This window comes from Pteronotus mesoamericanus, unplaced genomic scaffold (genome assembly GCF_021234165.1).
Source record: "Pteronotus mesoamericanus isolate MK-2021 breed Mesoamerican mustached bat unplaced genomic scaffold, CSHL_Meso_final scaffold_54, whole genome shotgun sequence".
Classification (NCBI taxonomy): domain Eukaryota; kingdom Metazoa; phylum Chordata; class Mammalia; order Chiroptera; family Mormoopidae; genus Pteronotus; species Pteronotus mesoamericanus.
Window position 1 is genome coordinate 55,800,360 of NW_026555321.1, and position 22,267 is coordinate 55,822,626.

At 39.0% G+C, this 22,267-nt stretch overlaps 1 protein-coding gene across 7 annotated transcripts in view; it reads right to left on the minus strand.

Moving 5' to 3' along the window:
• Positions 1–22,267, minus strand: part of FOXP1 (forkhead box P1) — a 601,776-nt gene that overhangs the window by 310,688 nt on the left and 268,821 nt on the right. For all 7 annotated transcript variants that reach the window (XM_054595428.1, XM_054595430.1, XM_054595431.1 and 4 more), the window contains one exon: positions 4,529–4,590. The gene's annotated coding sequence lies outside the window, so the exon portion shown is untranslated. The remainder of the gene's footprint in view (positions 1–4,528; positions 4,591–22,267) is intronic.

The window sequence follows — 22,267 nt, forward strand, 5'->3', positions numbered from 1 at the left end:
CAGTACCTGGATCATATAACCAATAAGTATCTGCAACAGAAACTTATATACGTATGTCTGTATGCATGCATGTAGTATGTACCTTCATATGAATGAATGAATGAATGAATGAATGAATGAACGAACGAACGAACATATAAAATGAATAAAATTATTGGATTGGGGCAATTCAACCAATCAAATTGATGTATCCTAACTGTCCCTTTAAATCTGTTCTCCAATTCTCCCACACTTGTGGCCACCCAGGTAGAGACATTTTCCCAGCAGCCATTTCAGTTTCTCGTGACCATGTGAGTGCACTCTTACCAATTAAATGTCAATGGATATAATGCGTACAATTTTTAAATCATTTACTTCAAAGAATATCAATCGATTGGACTTCACAGTGCTTCAACCACATAAATAATGACAAACCCCAAAGTAGGAGAGCACAAGATGGAGAGAAACTGCCCAGTCAAGCTAGACTGGCCATGCTGTTACATGCGAGGGAAGTAAACTTATATTTTATTGAAGCCGTTGTATGTGGGGGTTTGTATGTTATATCAGCCTAGTCTCTCTCCTAATTGTTACCACCCAGGTGCACGCGCACACCATGGAGGGGTCAGGAGAAGCAGGAAGGATTTCAATGCTTAACTAAACTGACTGCCTATTGATTTCTGCCAATGGCAGCCCAATGAAGACATTCTATTACAGTGTCTTCATAACAACTTCATGAATTAATAGTCACATAATTCAAATGCTGAATATTATAAAGAGATCATTTTGAATGAATTTATCTCAGAATATTTTCGTTATGTAAGTATTTATATCATACACACACACACACACACACACACACACACACACACACTTCCCAAAGAACCAGTGAATATATTTTAAATGGCTGACTAGGCAACTCTAGCTTTTTTGTAATCAAGAAATAATTTATAATATGTAAGACAAATGAGTACAGTATATAAGGATGCATTATAACTCCTTGATCTAACAAAGAAATACACCTCAAATTGGAGGCAGAAGAAAAATCACAATGATTACACATTCTTTTAGATTGTTTAACTTCCAAATAAATTGACTATTAAAAAAAGAACAGATAAAATGAGGTTTGAACATGCCTAATATTTAAAAATAAGCATTTAGTTGCCATCTGTAGGATCTTGACTATTACCGTCCACTCCCCATGCCTCTCTGAATTAGATACGAGATGATGAATTTTACAAATTGAATTTCAATTTGAAGCAAAAATGCATGTGGGTGAATTGCCAGTGGTGGGGGAAGCAAGGAGAAACTGATACACAAAACATTTTTTAAATGACCAAATCAAGGCCCCCATGACAGAATGACATCAATGCAATTGTGACCAGAGAAAGTTGCCTTTTTATCTCCAGTCTTGACATTCTAGATGACCTTGGGTAAATTACTAATAATCTATGGGACCACCTTCCCAGTTTGTAAAGTAGGGATTATAATAATTGCCAGCTACCTCAGAATGCTGGCAACCAGACCCTTTTTAAAATGTTCAGATCTACTGGGAAGGAAATTGTTATACCACTACCCATGTATAAGCATGGGTACTAAGTACAATGACTATTATTTTTTATTATTTATAACAAAATTTGAAAAATGGCTTCATCTGATTTTCTGAATTTGCCTGACCACTTTTATGCATATAACCAGTTGTTCCCATAATGTCAATGTATACATATTTATTTGCATCTATGCTGACAGTTAATGATTCCGAGATTTTAAATTTACTGAGAAGCTCCTGGCATATGAAACCTGTACCTTCTTGCAGCATGGAAGATAGTGCTAGTTTCTTAACCATCATCGGGTAACATGATCTTGTTTTTATTTAAGGTTTATTCACTGGGAAGAAACACTAACCATTCTATCTATTTATATATCTTTTTTAAGATTTTATGTATGTGTGTGTGTGTGTGTATATATATTTTTATATGTGTGTCTTGGGCACATATATATAAATATATCCTTACCCAAGAATACATTTATTGATTTTTAGAGAGAAAGAAACATCAATACGAGAGAGAAACACCCACTGGTTACCTCTCACACCTACTCTGATAAGGGATTGAATCTACTCCAATGAACTGAGGCACCGTGACAGGGTTCAAATTTATATGGTTAACAAACCTTATTTTCCTTTACATACAAGACATGAAGACACATAGAGATTAGTTTTTAAAGGATCACTGAGCTTGTTAAAAGGTAAAAAATTACATGTAATTTATTATTTGAGTATATATACCTTATTAGTAAAAAGAACTTAAAGGCAAGTCAAAACATAGGTGAAACTGATATTGTAGAAAAAAAAGTAATAAAATATTAACTGGGGATAGAAAAAATTAAGGTTATTTTAAAATATATCAACAACAAAAAGTTGAGTTTGAAAAAACTACAGAGATTGAGCACAAACTCCTACTCTAAGCTTCCCAGCAGTCAAGTCAAAATACAAATTATGTGAATTTCTTATTCTGCTTCCTCTGTGCCATAAAAGGAGGCATCAGAAGGACAAAATTTTTCTGTGTTCCTAAATTTGAAAAGGGGTTCCTTATTTTCAGGATATAATATAATACACTATGTTTTCGACAGTAAAGAAAGCATTTTGGTAATATAGTATTGAATGTCAATTGTAATTAAAAAATAATCTTTTTTTAAAAAAGAGAGCATTTTTTTCTTAGTCAACACTAATGACAAATTTTAGAAACTTTTTTTAACTAAATGTGCCCTTGACTAATGGTAATTTTAACTTTGAACAATGTTACTGAATTAGGAAAAATCACATTGCACTTATTCAGTCGCATCCATTTTCAGGTCATAGGTATAAGCATGGACGTTACAGAGACATCAAGTCTGAGGAAAATCATTCATGCTTACAGATGGTTCCAGAAAAAAACAATGAAAATCCACTGATGAAGCTCTATGTGAGGCTATAGAAACAACATAGCTCTCAGGCTGAATATTTCATCTGTTCCATCACTTTGTCAGCGTAATTTGTAGCTGCACCAGAAAGAAACCTTTGCTAACAGCATGAGATGAGATAAACACTCAGCATGGCTTTGCATGAGGAACACCTTGGGGTGAGATCTACAGGGATCACAGAGACCGGGAGAGACAACTTACACGTGAGGGGAGGAATTGTGGCAGAGACTGAATGGCCCACAAAACGAGAAAAGGTTTACTGTATGGCCCTTTACAGAAAATGTTTGCAGATCCCGGGAATAAACTAAGCCTTCATTTTTAAGATTAGAAAACTGAGTCTCAGCAAAGGAAAGTGCTTTGCCAAAAGTCACATTATAACTCGATAACCCAACTGTTGAATGGAATCACCTCTTTCCAGGAAGGATGATCAAGCACTTCCCACAAAGGTTTAATTTAAACAACAAAGGTGGTGAGATGAGGCATGCTAGATTTTTTGGAGCAAATCTAATGTGCCAAAGCCCAAGTATAAAAACAAATCATTACCTTTATAATAGATCCTAGAACCCAAAACCCTGGATGAGATTTAAAACAAACTGATGTAACAATTTTCACATTATGAAAATTCCACCATAAACCTATTCAACTAAAGAGTAAGGAGACTGTATCTTTCAAATTCACTAACTTTAATGTAGTTAAGATATGGGCAAAGGCTTTGTGCAACCAGGACAGCTAATAATCTGTTTGGAAACAGACACAAGTGGAACTATTATTAGTCAAAATTCAAAAATAAAATGAAGATGCTATTTGAGAAATAGAAAATGTTAAAATGACCTGCAAGATTAACTTGTATAGGATGAGTGTTGCCCTCACTGAGATACTTTAGGAATCAAGAAAATGTGTAGCACCATAACTACTTTAACCAGAGTATGTTTTTGTTCCGCTTCCCAAATGTGAACTTGAGAAAATTCATTTAGCTTCAATTCATCAAACAACACTGGTCTTTCGGAAAACTTCTAATTTTAAAATCAAGTACTCATTTGATTTTTCAAGCAAGGTCAAGAGAACAAGGCAGCCTATTGCTGACATCACAGGGGTATGCCCCACACCGCTCAGCAGTTACATCAATGTGGCGTGTTGCTATGGTGCCTGACTATTAATTTCAGAAAGAAGGTGATTATAAAGCCACCAGATGAACATCAATCGGATGACACCACTTCAGCTCAGATCACTGACATGCGTTACTCTTGTTAGCAGCAAGTACATTTTATGAAATCATCACTTTTGTGATGTGAATATTCCCCTTGTAACTTTAAGCCTAACAATTCAGCACCTCCTACCCCAACCCTCAAAAAAAGTTCAGCTTCAACAATGGGGAAAGTGTTTGATATTTAGGAAAAAATGTGACTGTGGAAGATTGCTTAAGGGCAATCTCTTCTTTAAGACCTCCCAAAATATGCTGCACACATACTTACACACAAATAAATATACATATATTGGATAAATATGTAGATCAGAAGAGAACTGAATTAAATGCCTAAAAGGTGACAGATACTACCCTACATGGAATCCCACTACTCATACTTGCATTTACCTTTTTGGCTTCTGTAAAGCAATCTTCAGTTACAGTCACCTCTCAAAAGGTCACTTCTTACCCTGAAAACAGAAGAGAACATCAAAAACTGAATGTCAAGAGAAAGAAGCAACCACCTCTTTTGCCTGGGAGAGATTCAAGAAAAACAACAAAGGGACTCAATTACGTTTAATGGCAAGTGACTTTCAGAGTTGATAAAAACAAGTCCCAAGATCTCCACTTGTCTGGCCCACATACCTTTGAGCTCTTCAAGACAACAGAAGTAACTCAGATGGAAAAAGTAGAGGTGAAACATTTCAAATTTTGCGTACAAACTTTTTCTCATCTTGCCGTCTATCAATTTGTTTTCACGTGGAATAATACATGACTCACAGGCCTTTGTTTTTGGAAACCAGACTGCTATTTGAATGTGTCTGTTTGGTTAACATGCACAACCTCTCTACTTTCATTAAAGTAGAGGCTTCTTTTTTCCCCCTTCGGAAGAGAGTTAGCTCTTGTAGACAAGATGCTTTATGCCACTCTGGACCTTTCAAAATGAATAAAAACACCACAGTTTTCAGGTTGGGGAACGGGTTGATGAAAGCTGTTCTCAGAATGTTTTCCAATTAGTCTGTATCTACCAATTAATTAAGTTAAATAAAAAGTGATCATGTCAGATGAAATAAACAATTAAAATCAAGCTTCCTGAAACACTCTTTTCCCCTCATCCACTCCTGCCTGTGCATCCGCCCTTATCCAGAACAATGTGTAATCCTTTAAGAAACACCACAAGCTGACTGCCTCTTTCTGCCTGTGGAACTGGGATCAACATATGGCATAAGTGAAAAGAAAAACATTTGTTTATTAATTTAGATCAAGTTAGCAACAGGGTACAGGATTCATTCCACATCAATTGACCAAATGCTCATATAATTTTTTAAGATGGTGAAATTATATAGTATCATTTTACCAAAATGTTAATATCCTTTTGCTCACTCTTCAGAACAATATGTGGTTTTAATATTATACAAAAATATATCCCTGCTTATCCTTCTGCTGAGGGCCCTTAATGTGGAAAGGCAAACATCACTGAGAAGAGTTAAATCTCATTTCACGAGGGCTAAAAATTTGAGAGTGGCACTTTGGTGTGTACTATCTTTCAGGAATTGATCCAAGGCCAATTTATGACATTTCCACAAGCAAGTGTATGCAGATTCTTGCCATTAAGATTGGAAAGAAATGCAGGCTCTGAGTGAAATCATAATTTTCATGTTTACTCTAAGAGGAAATTGGAGGTTTTCACCATAAATGCTCACCATTTGGGTGGGGGAAAACCCTAGCTCTGGGGCTTAAAATTACTATTTTGCCACCTGCCCCAAATCTTTTCATTTTTACACAAAACAATTCAAATTGAAGATGACAATTCTGTGCTTTACTGCTGATATGTGTCCCTGGGACTGGTTTCTCAGGTGGTGAGAACTGTCAAAGGGAAATGGTGGTGAGGAAACAGAGCAGTGAGGGTCAGGCCCTCTTAGGTAATGTGCAGGTCCGCAGAGCAGCCCCGCTCCACACACATCAGAAGAGCTCGTTAGACAGAAGGAAGAGCAATAATATTACACACCAGAAATTTCCATCTATACCCCACATCTAGTCTTAAATGGAAAGGAAGTGGATTCTGGCAAACCTTACTCAATTGAAGGCAAGACCTTCCTTTTCCCTCCTTTTGCTTGAAACATCCTCTAGTGAGTGTACTCTAAACTAATTTTCATGTTTATCTATTGAGCTGCATCTATTTTTGAATGTTTGGCAGTCGGATTTATAATATTAGATTTTGCAGTGCAGATGAGATTGCTATCATACAGGCCTGGCAAACAACTGGAACTTATTAAAATTTAATTTTAAAAAACTGCTGAAAATGCCTACTTTTGAACAAAGTTATTTCTAGTACTGTGCTCAAATGTGCAGAACATTTTCAGGTAAGTACTGGGTCAGTTTCTCTACTCCTCTCTACACAATAAGGTATCAGTGGACAGCAGAAATATAAGCTGGTTCACCTCACAGATATTACAAGTGTAATTTTTCCCTGGGGGGTGGTTCATAATAACAAAGTTACACATTTGACCCTCCAACTTATATAACTAAAGCAATACAAAATTGGTTACATTTAATTTTTGCTTATATATAAAAAACTCGCAGTGGTGTTCAAACCATTGTTTCCTCCATTTTGAAGTTCCATCATTTTTAATAAATGTGCATATTTGATCACTCATTAACTTATTTTTGTTGATTTTAGTTTTTAGTTTATATTTGCGAAGTAATCTAAAAGATATTTTTCCAGCCCTGACCAGTGTGGCTCAGTTGGTTGGGCATCGTACCACCAAGCAAAGGGTCACTGGTTTAATTCCAGGTCAGGGCACGTGCCTGGGTTGCAGGTTCTGTCCCTGGCTGGGGGATGCACATAAGCGGCAACAGATCGATGTTTCTCTCACATATCAATGCTTCTCTTCCTCCCTTTCTCTCTCCCTTCCCTTCTCTCTAAAACTAAATACATAAAAAATTTTAAAATATATTTTTCTAGCTTTGCTGAGAAAAGTCTAATTGTTCAACAGCTGTTTACTATCATGCTAAATTAAGTGAAATGTGTCAATATAGGAGACAGGACAATTAGGGTGCAGAAGAATCAGAAATCAACAACCAGGAGAAAAATCTACATTTCATTTTTCCCAAAGTATAAAACTGCTATTTCCAAAACTGTATTTGCTGTATTTTAAACAATCAGTTTTTCTTATCAAATCTCTCAACTATTTACCTGAATGCTTACTGGCAGTGTGATCGTTAAAACTCAAATTAAATGATTCTGTGAAGCTTTTAAGGCAAAAGAGAAAAAAAACAGAAGAAAGAAGAAAGAATAATGTTCACCCCCAGCCCACTTGTCTTCTTAAAAAAAATTCTGTCAGCATATGAACTGCATTTTTTTTTCTTTTCTTACCTTTCTTAAGTTTCCTGATGGTTTTAGGTTTTAAAAGTGAACCAGGGGTATAGTTAATAGAAATTACTTATTTTCCTTTATGTTATTCCCTATACTTAAGATCCTTTGAACACTAGAACAGTTCAGTCTGTGGCCTCTTCACTATTGTTTGTGACAGTGTTACTGATCTGAAGCTATTTGATGACCAAAAGAACCTCAACCTAAACATCACTGCAAAGCTGTGGCTCCCTAGATTAGGTTAATGCGCCTTCCACCTCCTCTATCTTTCCAACCTCTCCCCCAGTTAGGAGTTGGACTCTATAAAAACATCTCAGGTTACTACAGGGCTTCAGTGTCACACTTTTTATGGGTATATTGGTCCCTAATTTAATCTATGTGATCAATGATTCATAGTGCTACCGAGTATGGCCTACCTGGAACCAAGCTGCAGGTAAATGTGGAGGTGTGATTTCATCTTACAAGATGGAAAATGAACAATATATATTGTTTTCCCTTTAAATGTATACTCCCTCCCTTTCTTTCATAGCAGCTCAAGGGAATGATTTCTGTATCAAAATTTCTGCATTATATTTCATTTTACACTGTTGTACAAAAGCGACTGAAGGAAGGCCAACCTATGTCATCTCAATCTTCAGTCCAACAAATGTTGACTGAGTGTCATATCACTGTGTGTCATGTCACTGGGGATGCAGGGATGGTCACAGACATCTCCTGGCCCAGGATGAGGTGGCAGTTTAGTAGTTCCTCTCATGTTGGAGGGTCCCTTCTCCTTAAGTCTGGAAACATGGTTCAAACTTCCCATACTTCCAAATACTCTAATTAAATGACATAACCTACTTTAGAAAAACAAGATCTTAATGGGCCAATTTCCAAGAAATTGCTGCCTCTTTAGTGAATCTTAACTCATGTGCGCTTTTGTCTTGTTTATCAAAGATTTCTTGGGAAAAAAAGAAGCATATCAACACAAATTGGACAAACTGAAAATTGTAATACGAGGATCATTTCATTTTCTGCACTAAGAAAATCCACTCAGAAATCAATCCCAAAGTGTATTTCCTCTGCTTCTAAAAACTTTGAAATTGGCTACATTTTGAGTGAGGTTTACAAAAAAGAAAAAGGAGAAGAAACAGGAAGAACAAAACAGGGCACAAAGGAGAAGAAGGAAGGACAGGGATTGGAAAGAAAAGAAATGGAAAGGAGACCGTGCAGGCATGGCCTCTGGGACTAGAGGCCCCCATGGACCCCGCGGGCTTGCTGGTTTACAGTTATGACACTTTTCCGATTTCTCACTAACAAGGAAATCTACCACTTCAGAACCATCATTCCCCAAGGTCCCCTCCCACTGCTGTAAGAACATCTGACTTCCTTTCCTCTGGTCCTCTGGGACCCTCACCAAATCAAAGAACCTGGCTTCGGGGTCCATCTAGTAAGAACAACCTAAAATCCTAAAAATAAAGTAAGCCACATGGTGCAGGCAGCCCCGGGGAGAATCACCAGGGAATCCCACAAGCTGGCAGGCCCCTATCAAGTCCACACTGGCCCACACTTCATTCAGAAAAAAACACTCTCCTACCTTACAGAATATAAAACCCTGGGCATGGCCACATGAAAATATTTTATAGTATCCTTTAACAGCCTTTAAATGTTGAAACCTAAAAACAATATTTGCTGTTTTCTCTTTGAAGCACTAACAAAGCCTTTGTTTTAAATTTACCTTTAGTGTGCAATAAGAGTTAATAATCAAATCCATCCCAACCCCCACAAATGTTAAACAAAAAGATAAAAGAAATGCAAATAGCTATTGTCATGGAAAGTTAAAGTACCTGTCTGTATTTTTAAATGAAAACTATTATCTCTATCAATCAAAATTTAAGAATACAATAGTGCTAATCACAGAAGGTGCTCTGACGGAGTTACTTTTCCTCACACAAAAAAGTATTTTTCCCCTTCAAAACCGGGTATAAAAGTCATATACTTCCAATTAATAGGGTATTTGTAATTTTATTATTAAAAACCTCAGCAGCCTCACTGTTAATAACTGCTTCTAAGTCTCTAAACTGATTTGTACCCAAGAAGACCCAAGTCCCTACATATCTTAATAAGGTTGATAAAATTTTACTTAAATTCTTAGTTTCCAACCTGTGGGGGAACAGCACACTCTTCTGTTGAAAAGAGTAACTCAAACTGAGGCATCAGTTAACTGGTAATAAAAACTCCTTCTTTTAGACTCTGGACTGAATCCCTAGTTCCTGAAATATCTTCGCAGAGGACATAGCTTCCTTGCACGGCTTGTCTTTCTTAATTGTGACAATTCATTTTTGAAATTATAACACTCTTAAAAAACAACAACAGAATTCTACCTTCATACCCCACCATGATCTAAGTGCACAGTGCATCAATTCCTGAGTTTTTTTAAATATTCAGTTTTTTTAAAACACTGGATTAGCCCCTGAATATGGTGATTTCTAAAGAAAGCACAGAAACAAACAAACAAACAAAATGAGATCCAGTAAACAAACAGCTCAAGATTAAAATTCCTAGAGCAAACAGTTAAACCGGGATGCCATTAGCTGGCTAAGTAAGCCTAGATGGATGTCTCCTCCACCATGGGGCCAAGGGGCTGTCATCTTCCCCACGACCCTCCCCCCCGCCCCGCCTCCCGCCACAAGATCAGATTTCCTTCCCTCCAGACCGCTTCTCTGAGCACCACAGCCAACATCTCCAGTGTGCTATTAATACCAATGAAGAGTCAATTCCATTTGCACCGAAGAAAACCCTTGCTCCCCAGCACAGACCTGCCCTGCCAGGAGGAGTGGCCGGGTGTGGACAATCCAGTGACAGAGTTGCCCTGCTTCCTTACAGTTCACTCTTGCACACTGCTTGCAGCCTTTTAGCACACAATGGCAGCATTATCCCCAGGGTAGTTACAAAACAGGATTTGTTAGGACAAAGAATAATAAAACTGTTCTCTCTATCTTTTTCTTTTTCTCCCCGCTCCAAGTTCCCAGGAACCCCTCCCTGCCAGTCCAGAACTCAGCCGCATCTCCTAAAGGCACCTGTACTTGTCCATTTCAAGGAGCCAGCAAGTGACAACAGCCCAGGAACGACAGGACCTCTGTCAGGAGACACCCAGAAGAGCAGCAAAGTAGTCTCTTAACGTTTTAAAACGAAACAAAAGTATCAGCCTTGGCTCCCCCCACACTTACCCGTTCATAGTGAGGAAGGAAAGCTTTGGGGCCCCAGAGGCAATTTTCACACAAGGGAAGAAAGTTGAGAGTTTGTAAGGGAGAAACTCCAGGCACTTTGAAGCTGTGGCCTTTCAGGGCTCCCTGGCTGGGCTGGCGGCAGAGTGAGGCAGGACTGGAGGTATGTGGGCTAAACACAACAAAAGCCACTGCTTTCTCTAGATTCAATATGCAGGAAGAGGCCCCTTTGCATAAACACAAACACTCAGCAAATGAATAACTGGCTCAATCAGACGCCTGCTGTGCCTTCTACCTGTCCTCTCCCGGACAGGAGACACTGCCTGTTCCAGGGGAGAAGGGCTAAACAGAAGACAGTTAAACGTTATGTTGCTATAATAACAATTAAAATGAATTGCATTCGTTAGTAGTTAAGACCTGACTCGGGGAACGGAGCGGAGGTGGAGGGTATGGTGCTACTATTGTATCTGCAGCTACTCCAAAAACAATTTGGCATGTCCATACCAGGGGCCTTTTACTAGAGATGCACTGGGATCTCTAACGGTTCAGTGGTAGTTTTAAACAATCATATTTTTCAGCAACAATTTCAGTCAAATGTATAACTGTTGTTTCTCTGCTTTGACACATTATAAACCCATCCTTTTGAGTCTATAGAAAGATCTATTTTATATATGTATAAAAACATACATATATAAAATAAAGGCATACACACATTTATGTACGTGCATATACATGTGTATATATACTCACATAACATTGGACACACATCTAATTAAAGAGAATAAAGTAAAAAATGCCACTTTACACTCCTTACTTCATTCATTATTTAAGGAAAATAATTTGAGTTGTTCAAAAATACATCCCAAATGTCTGCCTTTCAAGTGTCATCAACCCATGACCACTCATTTTACCCATATATTAGAAAAGATGCTTTTAACTGAGTGGCTTAACCACTTATAATTTCAATTAAATAACATAATTACAGTCAACAGTCTCCATTTCAGCAGAAAATATACCATATCTCCACATAATCTGCCCTTAGAACTGAGAAACTGAAGCACAAAGAAAAACATGCAGGCACCAGTAATTCACTACCACCTTTGTTCAGTGTATGGAATCAGCTTACCCTAACCCTCTACTATATGTTCTGGCTACATGTTGGTCCTAGTAACATATTTATTTTAATAACTTTTGGTAGTTTGAATGATTTCATTTGAAACATAAATAAGGCTAATGTTCAACTACTTTCATCTGATGCCGCATGGTCCTTCGGGGACAAGCGCAGCACTGAGGTTCTATAGGATGTGCCTACACTATTGCTTGGGCTGAAAAGGGTAAGATCCACTAGAGCCTCAGAGAATGTACCACAATTCTGCTGCTAGCCAAGGGAAATAAGGTGGTTTTCTAGTTCAAAAGCAAGTTTTATTGTAGCAATACAACACTCTTTTCTGGCTACACCAATCTGCCACAAAAGCAAAAGAATATTACAGAAAAGTTAAAAAAAAAATATAAACAAAAAGCCCTTTTAAAACATATATTGTGTCATAACATGAAGAGGAACAAAATTAAAAGATTCTTAAAGCCGCAAAGAATAAAACCCAGGTTCTCTAAGAGGCATTCCCATAAAAACTAAGGATACCTATTCTGTTCACTTTTTTGTCTTGAAATGGCATTCCAAATAAGGTGTTAGATAACCCGCTTTCATAGATGATAGCGATCTAAACTTGATGCAAATAAACCATAGAACCAAATTTCATCAGCAGATCACTGTGAAAGAGCCTCTGTCCATCCCAATGGAGCTTCTAATGACTGTTTTGGCAGATCTGGTGGGTAGTTATGCTTCCTACCTCATCTATAACTCACACTGGTTGAGCAAGCTAATGGAAGTGCTGTTAGTGGAATCCAATATTAATGCTCTGCATCGTGCTAACTTGGATGCAACCTAATATATTGGGTAGTATCTAATTATAGGTAGTATCTAATTTCATAGGTATTAGATACTATACTCTAAATTAATATTTTAATGAGGACCTTGAAATACAGATGACAATCCAGGTAACATATCCATGCATCATGGTCCAACTAAGCTCCCTGCTGCAAGACTGCTGGATACTGGAGCAAACAACACAGACACAAGGACTGTGACAAAAATCCATATGCAAGCTTTAGACGCTGAGTGATACATGCTGAATGCACAGAGTCAAAGATGCATCCTCACACAAGCACCACTCACTGTAAGCTTGAGAGTATGAAGAGGGGGTTGTTGCAGTGAGACCTCCAAAAAATAAACAGGGTGTACAGTTTCAAAGGCTGCAGACACAGACATTTCATTGTTCAAGCCAATTATCAGTGGAAAATAATAACAACAGATGGATTCAGAGTCACTGACTTTTCATATGCACTTCATCTCGGCAGAACAGATGATGAAACGCGAGAGCTATCTCAAAAAGGCAAAACATCTTTCAGTAAAAGAACTCTACAGTCCAGATGGGGACCTTCTAAGTCTGCTGATTATCTTCGTATAATGTTGTAAGATAGACTTACTAAAACATTTCAAGAGCTGATCAGAGATGATGCGTACAATGGCTTCATTATTGGAAGGAGTTGCCTCAGACTTGTGACTAAACCAGCAGAGATTTCAATAAGGTTAGCGCTATAAGCTTCCTGTTTTCTCATCAGGGACTGCAGGTTCCAAAGAAAACTGGAAATCTGTGCACAATGGGAGAATAAACCATTGCCCAAGGACCCTAAAGTTGTGCTCTTCTCTTGTTTGAGGGGCGGTGGGGGTCGGGGGGAGAAGGAGAGAAACAGAGACTGTGAAAAGGACATTAAATTATTCTGAAACATTCCATCGATAGGAAATATTAAACAGCTCCAAAGCAATTCCTTATTAAAAGCATTCAGTGATAAAATATCATCCCTCATAAGCAGTTAGAACACCTTAAATATCCCTTGCCACACTGATCACAAAATTTAATTTGCTTTTAGTAGGAAATAAATATAAATTTCAATGGTGGTGTGATAAGCAGTTCTAATAAATGCCAACCAAACACACAGGCAAAACCCACCAACTTACCCAAAAGCACTCTCACTTAACTTAAATATCACCAAGTCAGACATGCTGATAAAACACAAATAGGGAAACCACAGCCTAAGAACCTGCTATAAGTAATAGAAAAAGTTAAAATCTCTCATCAGATAAGCTTCATTATATTGGAATAACAGTGCATCTGTTCTGTCTATCTATCTATATCCATCCATCCATTACCAATCCCACATTCATAGTATTGCAAAAATCTTCCTGTGAATTGATGTAAAATATGGTCAAAATCACTGTGCTAAGAAAAGCTGATCCTCCTGCTGTTTACTAACATACTTAACATTTAAAAAATATTTTTATGAACACACTGTTGACTTTACAGGTTTATAACTTAGGTACAAAAAAAATTTTTTTAGAGCAAGGCTTTTCTTTCAAAGTACCCTGACAAAAGTAAATTCATTGCAGAACATACAAGCATCAAGAAAGTATCGCCAAGGGCAAAATTCTGCAACTGCTTTAAGACGTAAACAAGAACACAAAAGATGTGTGCTGCAGCCATCTGGCTGTCCTCAGACTGCGTCAGTGCCTCCTCTCTATGCCACCCCCTGGCCAGCTCACACCAATGCCACAAAATTTACCTCTCCTCCACAGCAAATGGGTACAATGCACTTAGCATGCAAATACTGATTTTTACACATAAACTGGTATCTTAAATTATTTTTCTCCGCTTCAACAAATTTGTTGTTGCTATTACTTACTCAGAGTGGGACTTCTCTGAAAAATCTCTAAGAATTTCGCTGTGACAAGATGCCCCCACGTGATATATCTGCTTAGGCTCAAGAGAAATCCCCTTCACAACCTTCATCTCTACCCTTTTGTGTTTTCTGTTCTAGCCAAACACTAGAAGTAGACATTTAAATAAAGAATCCTAAAATTATTCCATTTAAACCTTTACTCTTTGTTTGCTCTAAATTGTGGGTTGTTTCCCCCATTTATTATTTAAAATAACTGCACTCATTTTTACCACTGTCCTTGAAAGTCAGCATGCTCGTGGGAATTTTTCCTTCCTTGGCTCATTCCATGAACATTTCCTGAGCAACTACTGGGGTGTCAGGAGCTTGCTGGACAATGGATGAGCAAAATCGTAATTTTTCCACATGCTAGCAGAGACTATCTGCTCCATTAAACCAGAAACTCTGCAGTTTATAAAGAATCTTCTGCATGCAAGTAGGCTGAAGCATTTTACTTATTTATATACTTATTTGGGGAGGCAGAGAGATACCTGAGAAGTTATAGTATGTCAGTCAGTAGGTATACAATTGCTTTCAAAGATGGGAATTAAGGCTTTTCATGGAAATCTCTGTCTGGATAAAACAGGCCTCTGTACTCTGGTTTTCTGCAGGAGCTTGCAAGAAGCAGGCACCCTGCGTTAGGCACGTACCTTCAGTGGGAATCCAGGCTTGCCTGGCAGTTGGGGGGCAGTAACAACACATGTCTGGTATAGTTCAACTTTCTTGCTGACAATGGTTTTCCACCTCCCCTGCATCCCTCTCCATGTTCCAGGATAAGAAGGACTTGCCTAGATTCTCAAGGGGCTGATTTTTGGTTTCCTTCTGGGTGTTTCTGCCCAGGACCACAGAAGTTTCTGGTCTGGACAGCAGTGGTAACCCTGGGACACACACAGCGAATCTAGCCGTTGGGTAAGGGATCCACTAATTGTTTAAGCCTGCACTAGTGTCTGGCCACCAGTTGGCAGACACAGCTCATGGCTGCCTACCAGGCCTAGGTTAGTACAGCTGGAGCCAGATGACAGCTCTGAGATGTGCTTCCTGTGGCCACATCTGGCTCCTGGAAGCTCCAATCTGAAGCTAAACTGATTTTGTTGGTTTTTCTGGGAAAGTCTAGGCAACCGATGAGACCAGTCATATTATTTTACTGTGTGCAGTTCATTTTGGGACAAGATATCAGAATATAAACTCAATGAAGGCAAGAACTTCATCTGCCTTGTCTGCTGTACCCAGTACAGAACACTAGCTATACATGGTCGTTGTTCAATAAATATATATGGAAAGAGTAACACTAACCAGCCTGAATCTCCTTCCAACTCCTCTAGTCCCACTGTTAACACGTACACTGGCTAATTCTCCAGATGCACAGAGAAGAGACTCCAGGTGGCTCCATGCTAAATTTCACTGTGGGCACACTGACCCAGGAAGAAAGACAGTTGAGAATGAAACCATTCACAGTCAGGATAGTTAGGAAGACCTCCTGACAGTCTTTCCCTGAAAACAGTGGTCTCCAAGTATACAGCACATCCCAACTGTATTAGTCCTTAAACTACAAAACTTGGCAGCTGGCAGCTATGTGCCCACAGTGGTTGCAAGTGACCTGAAAGTAGAAACTTACCTTTTGGCCACCAGAGAAAAGACAAATGATGATGCAGCTTTTCCTGGCACCCTTTCACCTCATTTCCTTTCCCATGCCTCTCTTCCTGAATTCCCTGCCATTTGCAAATCCTAGATCCCTTCTACACGCAACTCTGACCCACCTCTAGGCTTTCCCAAAGCTCACCCTGTCTTTAACACCACTGTAATTTAGAACCAGGGGGAACCCACCCTCTCAGCTCTTTGGCTAGACAGGTTTCTGATACTATGTTAATATGATGCTAGGGAACCTCTAATCGCCACGACAATAAAGCTCTGCTCAAAGCCCAGGAACATATTAAAGGAGGAAGGCTATCTAGTAGAAACCTGGCATGGTGATTCACAGATGATACCACCTCCCCAATTCAGCAGGTTAAATGTCCGAAGACAAGAATGGTTGAAATGGCAGATGACATGGACAAACTCAGCATATGGTCCTCAAGGAAAAAAGTTGCTCAAAAGTTCCCTAGATGAAGCTGTGCCTGAACTCCTTCCTTTTCTGTCATAGAAAGCAACATGTGGGGAGCTTGGGGTGGGGGCCATTCTCTTCAGCAAAGTGTAAGTTTCTGAATGGCAGACAACTGGAGAATCCAGATCCGCTTGGAAGGAACCATTTACCCAAGGAAGGGTGGTCCAGAACAACTCACCCCAGAAATACCTCCCTCCTTCTTTGTTTTTGCTTTTTGTAATTGCTTTAAAAGTGGAACATGCCTTTCCACAATCGCAATGAAAGTTTAAGCTAATCAAGGAAGAAGCAGTGCAACCGGATGCAAATGATTGACACCCAGTGCTTAGCTGGAACAGGCTACACTGTAAAAACAACCAAAACAGAAAAATGCTTTTGAATTGGGGAAGATGGGGGGCAGGAGGCCAAGCTGAGTGTGTACAGGATGAATATCTTTATTTCTTAATGCTTTCTTCAGTTACCCCCATTAAAACTAAGTATTATATCACGTAGTGCTGCACAGTATAGTTTAGCTCAGAGGACAGTTCATACCCTATAAGCACTGAATCAAGTGCCTGAGTTCAAATCTCAGCTCTGCTGCGTACTAGCCTTGGGAACTCAGGCAAGTTACGTATATTCTCTGTCCCCAGTATACTCAACCATAAAGTGGGTTTAATTATACTGCAAAATGTGCTTTTGAGGCATTAATGCATTATCACAAAAAAAGTACTTAGAAAAATGCCTGGCACATGGTGAGTGCTAAAGGAATGACAGTGCCATTGTTAAAACCAGAGATACTGGAACTCACATAAAACTAAAGCTTCCTAAACTTTATTCTCGCCACCTTCATAATTGTTACTACTATCTAGTCAAGGGCCATGCTACAGGCTTAAAGACAGGAGAAACGCACATCAGACTTTAAACTTCTTACGAACATGGTACAAAAAAATCAGAATACTGATTTTCTCCTCAATATTAGCTGGAGAATCGTAGATTTAAGACTGCGATATCACCTACCTCGGTGGAGGGAAAATCATTAGCTACAACACAAAAGAGCTGCAATCCAAGCTTAGTGTCAACTGCTTGACCCACCAATGACCAAAAAGGGCTTTGGGGAGATGTTCAAAAAAGGCAGGAGGAGCATCTAGCCTGGAACCCCATGTTATTCAGACATATTTTCTTGCATGTTTCAAGTCTGTCCATATAGATTCTGTTACCGATTTAAGATCTTAAAAAGCTTGTTTATTTTTTTTAAATGGCTTTCAGCTCACCTTTAATAACACGTTTCTTTGACTTGGCTGAACTATGCCTCAGAAGAATTATAAGCGGGAATATGGCTGGGTGAAAGGTTCAGTGAACTAATCCACACCTGGTCCATGTAAAAAAAAAAAAAGGCTCATATTTTCCATATAGAAACAAGTCTCTTTATGTGAACCAGGCTCTTATTTAACTGCCACGGCACTTTCCATGCCATACAATCTTTTATGAGCTTCTTTAGTGGGGTGGGGAGAAGAACCACCACCTAGTAATACCTGTAGCTTTATCAGTGACAGAAATAATAATAATAATCACAATAATAATAGGAAAGTGCAAACCTCATTCAGAAGAGGAAGTTGTAGATTTATTTTACCAAAAATTCCTTGACCAAGTTTTAACAATGACAAAAGACAAAGATGTCCCTCAAAAAACAGACTGGGGATCAAGTGAGAATTATTGTGTCTTCATGACCAAAATTCAGATTTCTTCTGTACCAACTGTGTGACCTAGACTTTTTTTCAATCCTCACCTGAGGACATGCTTATTGACTTCTTTTTTTAGAGAGCGAGACAGAGGGGAAGAGAAGGGAAGAAAGGGAAAGAAAGAGGGAGAGAAACATCATTGACAGAGGGAAGCATCAATTGGTCATCTCTAGTATGCACCAATCACCAAACCCACAACCCAGGCATGTGCCCTGACTGGGATCAAACCCACAACTTTCTGGTTGATGGAACAACACTCCAACCAACTGAGCAATGCAGGCCAGGGCAAGAGACCCAGAATTTTAAGTGAAAAAAGTAAGGCTTAGATGGGAAAATCTCAGATGAGAGAGGAGAATGATCATATTAGAGCTGAAAGTTACCTCTGAGGGGGTCTAGTTCAGCCACTGCCTCCTGGGGAGTAGATCAGTGGTGTGAGAAGTCATGCAGGGGGCGTGGTTGAAAGCAGGGATGAGAACCTCTAACTCCAGGCAAATGTGGAAAAGCAATGGCTAGAAAATGTGGTGGCTGGAAACATCAATCATGTCATTGGAAGCTATAATCCAAATAAGCTACCTTTCTGCTCTACAGTCAACCACTTCATTGCTCCAGGCATCTTGTTTTTTCCCCTCAGTTTTATTTTTAAGAAAATCCTTTTGAAGTAAGTGGACAAGGAGATATTTCCACAACTTAGTTAAAAAGGAGCAAAGTAAATGGAGGGAACATTTCCCTGGAAGGCAGGAGAATGTCTCTACTCCTAGAGTCACCACTAAGTCACCTAGGGTTTGGTAACTCCTTCCCTTCTGCAGACCTCAGCCTCCTTGTGGGGCAAAGGAGGGGCACTCATGGACAACGTCCAACTGGTACCACAGTAGTCACCCAAATGAGTTGTTAAAATACTAACATACTTGAGTACTGGTTGGGAAATGCCTTTGCCCCCAAGCTATCTGACTACAGGCTTGGCCACTGTCCTGAACTTCCCAGAATCCTCAAGAGTACAGCAGGGTTGCCCAGGGCCCTGCTCCAGTGCAACGCCCAGTGTCATCCTGGATGGCCAATGCCTCTGCTGTACCCATTAGCTATCATGACCATCACCCGAAATGCTTTGAAGAGGTCCTTTTTTAAGGCTATGATGCAAAGACAAGGGGGCCAGGTTATGTCCTGGGGGAAGCCACAACCTGGGGTACAGACAAAGACAGGAGAGTTGCGACAAGCAGAATAACAACCCATGAGGGGCCCACCTTCCGCCTCAAGTCACTCCCCTCACTTGGAGCATTTATGTGTAGGATATGCTTATGAGGCAAATCAGTGGAATCTTAGGGCAAATTCCAGGGGTAACCTTTGTTTTCAAAAGCTGGAAAGAAACACATCATTGTGAACCAACTCTTAAAGTGAAATCCTGAGCTCAGAGGGAAATTACCAACACATGTAATCAAATTATATTTACCATGGAAATTTCTAAGAGCTCCTGCTTTCTACTCCACTTTTACAACTCTTTAGGAAAAGGACTATTTCTCTATCCAATGTTTCAAATTTCCACAGCAAAGCTGAAGCATTATACATGCTGAAATATATAGGAAAGGAAAAAAGTTTCCCATTATTATCATTTCCTCCATTCTCAATCCTTTCTATGCCACCATTATTCAAAAGTCACTCAAAAATTTTGCTGGCTGACATGACGCCATGCTGTCACTTGATCAGGTGTGGGGTACCACATGGTATGAATAAATACTTATCCACAACCGCATATTAAATGGGAATTTGCAAAGGCGAGCTCCAGAGACAAAGACGTTTCTATATAGAAATATTAACTAAGAATTTAAGTAAATGGCCCCACTGGAAAAAAATGTTCTAAAGTAGCAATATAAACTATATTTAATAGCAACAAAAAATATTTTCCTTTTGGGAAAGCAATTTGGGTTTCTAAAAGTTACTGCCTTTCATGTGACTTAGTACAGTATGCCTAAATTATTTCATTTCCTAAAACACAGATGCTAGGCCCCCAACTTCTACTTTGTGAGAGTTAACTTTTTTAATTACTCTTCTCCCAAATATAATATTCAGATAAAAAACTATTTTGGTACCTTTCCCATCCTACAATTGTTATTTTCTTAAGTGCTTGAGTATCGCACGTCCCCAAAAACATATGTTCCCTAGGAAGGAAAAAAAGCCGAGCTCTAGAACTAATACACAATGAAAAATGAATTTAAAGCAGCCTTCTGGTCTGACATAAGAATATAAAAATGATATGAGCAAGAACAGCTTAGTTTACATACTTTTCAGTCACAGCTGCTGCTCCGAAACCACAATACCTTTAAAATGACATTTCAAGGAAACAGATACGGCATGGCTTTAGCCATAGCTCGATGTAGCTCACACTGATTTAAAGGGGCTTCTCTTTTCATGCACAGATTTTATATAACCACGTACACTGACACAATTAAAGAAAAGAGTGATTCATTTTAAGTAATGTAGTGATAAAAAGACTAGATTACAAATAATTCTACCCAGCAAGATTTTTTTTCTTTCTCCTTTAAAATCATAAGACTCAGACATGAAAGCAGAGTTTTGGGGAGAGAAGGAACAAGTCCACTCTTCCTGCTTAGTATTTAATTGGGTGCTAAAGATTTTTTGAAGAGACCTCTGCACATCCAGTGATCCAGTGATAGGCACATGAGGCTCCTCTCTCTGCAAAAGACGCAGGAACTTCCCTGAATAAACAAAAACAAACTACAATTAAATCAGACTATTCAATTAATAAATTACTTTGGTGGACCTTGCAGGCCAAGTCCTATTTAATTACATAATTTCAAAAATATTTGCACATTGCAATCACTGAAATTGGCTTTGAGGTTTCATAATACACACTTAACACTTGAGTAGGAGAACAAATTTATTTAATAAATGCAGCTCTAAGTGCTAGAAGGCCATACCACTGAAACTGCAAAATCACTTAGCACATCCTCAGAAAAAGCAAATAAACTTTCCCACTATTTAGGCGTAGGCTGCTGTTGAATGTCAGGAAAGGCTGGCTAATTCTTTGCTTTTCTCTGTCCAGTGTTGCCTGTAAATCTGACCACTTGGAGAGGTAATTAGAATGGAGCTAATGGACAAAATGGTTCCAGTTAGAGATAAATTAAAGATAAACAAAGGGGGGAGAATGTCAAGAAGCTCGTAGTAAAAGCCTCGTCAGGTAAAACAGAGAGGTCATATTTCCTCCCCACTTTCCACTTCTTAGGACAACAAAATGCACCAGAAATTAACTTCATTACCAAGCGTAGAGATGTGTTCTATTAGGAAAGCACGCACAAATTTAAGGGTGAGAGGTCTTCCATAAAAAGGATAGAATTACACCGAACCCAAAAAGAGAGTAGAATCATTTCCAGGGCCTGCACTGCTTACAGTTGTCCTGGGGCCAAGGTACTGCCCGGGAAGTGAAGGATCTGGAGACCACTGGAGCACTTGGGCACTTCTCGCTCGCCTTCACATTTTGATGGAAATCTTTGTCAAGCACATTCATTTCCAATAACCACTGCATGCTTTACATGTACAACGGCCTCAGCTTTTTGAGCAGTGTGGAGCTGACTCGATTTACATCAAAAGCCCCCAGACCACCATGAGGAGATGGTTGTTTTTGTTTGAGTCTCCCTTTTTTTTTTTTAACAAATTTCTGACCCATACAATCCAACCTGCTGCTTCCACTGGCCTGTTTTTTATATCCAAAAAGCTTGCATCTTGCTGTCAGAAAGGCATCTAACATTCTGAAATTTAAAAATTTCCAGTAAGGTATAAGATTCTGGTCAGACTTTCAAATCTCTATTATCAAACAAAATAGGCACATTTGTCTTAGTCCCATGTCCCTTTCATAAACTATACTGCCAACCTGCCTTCTTCACCTCTCACTCCTCCTCAGTCCTCGCCACA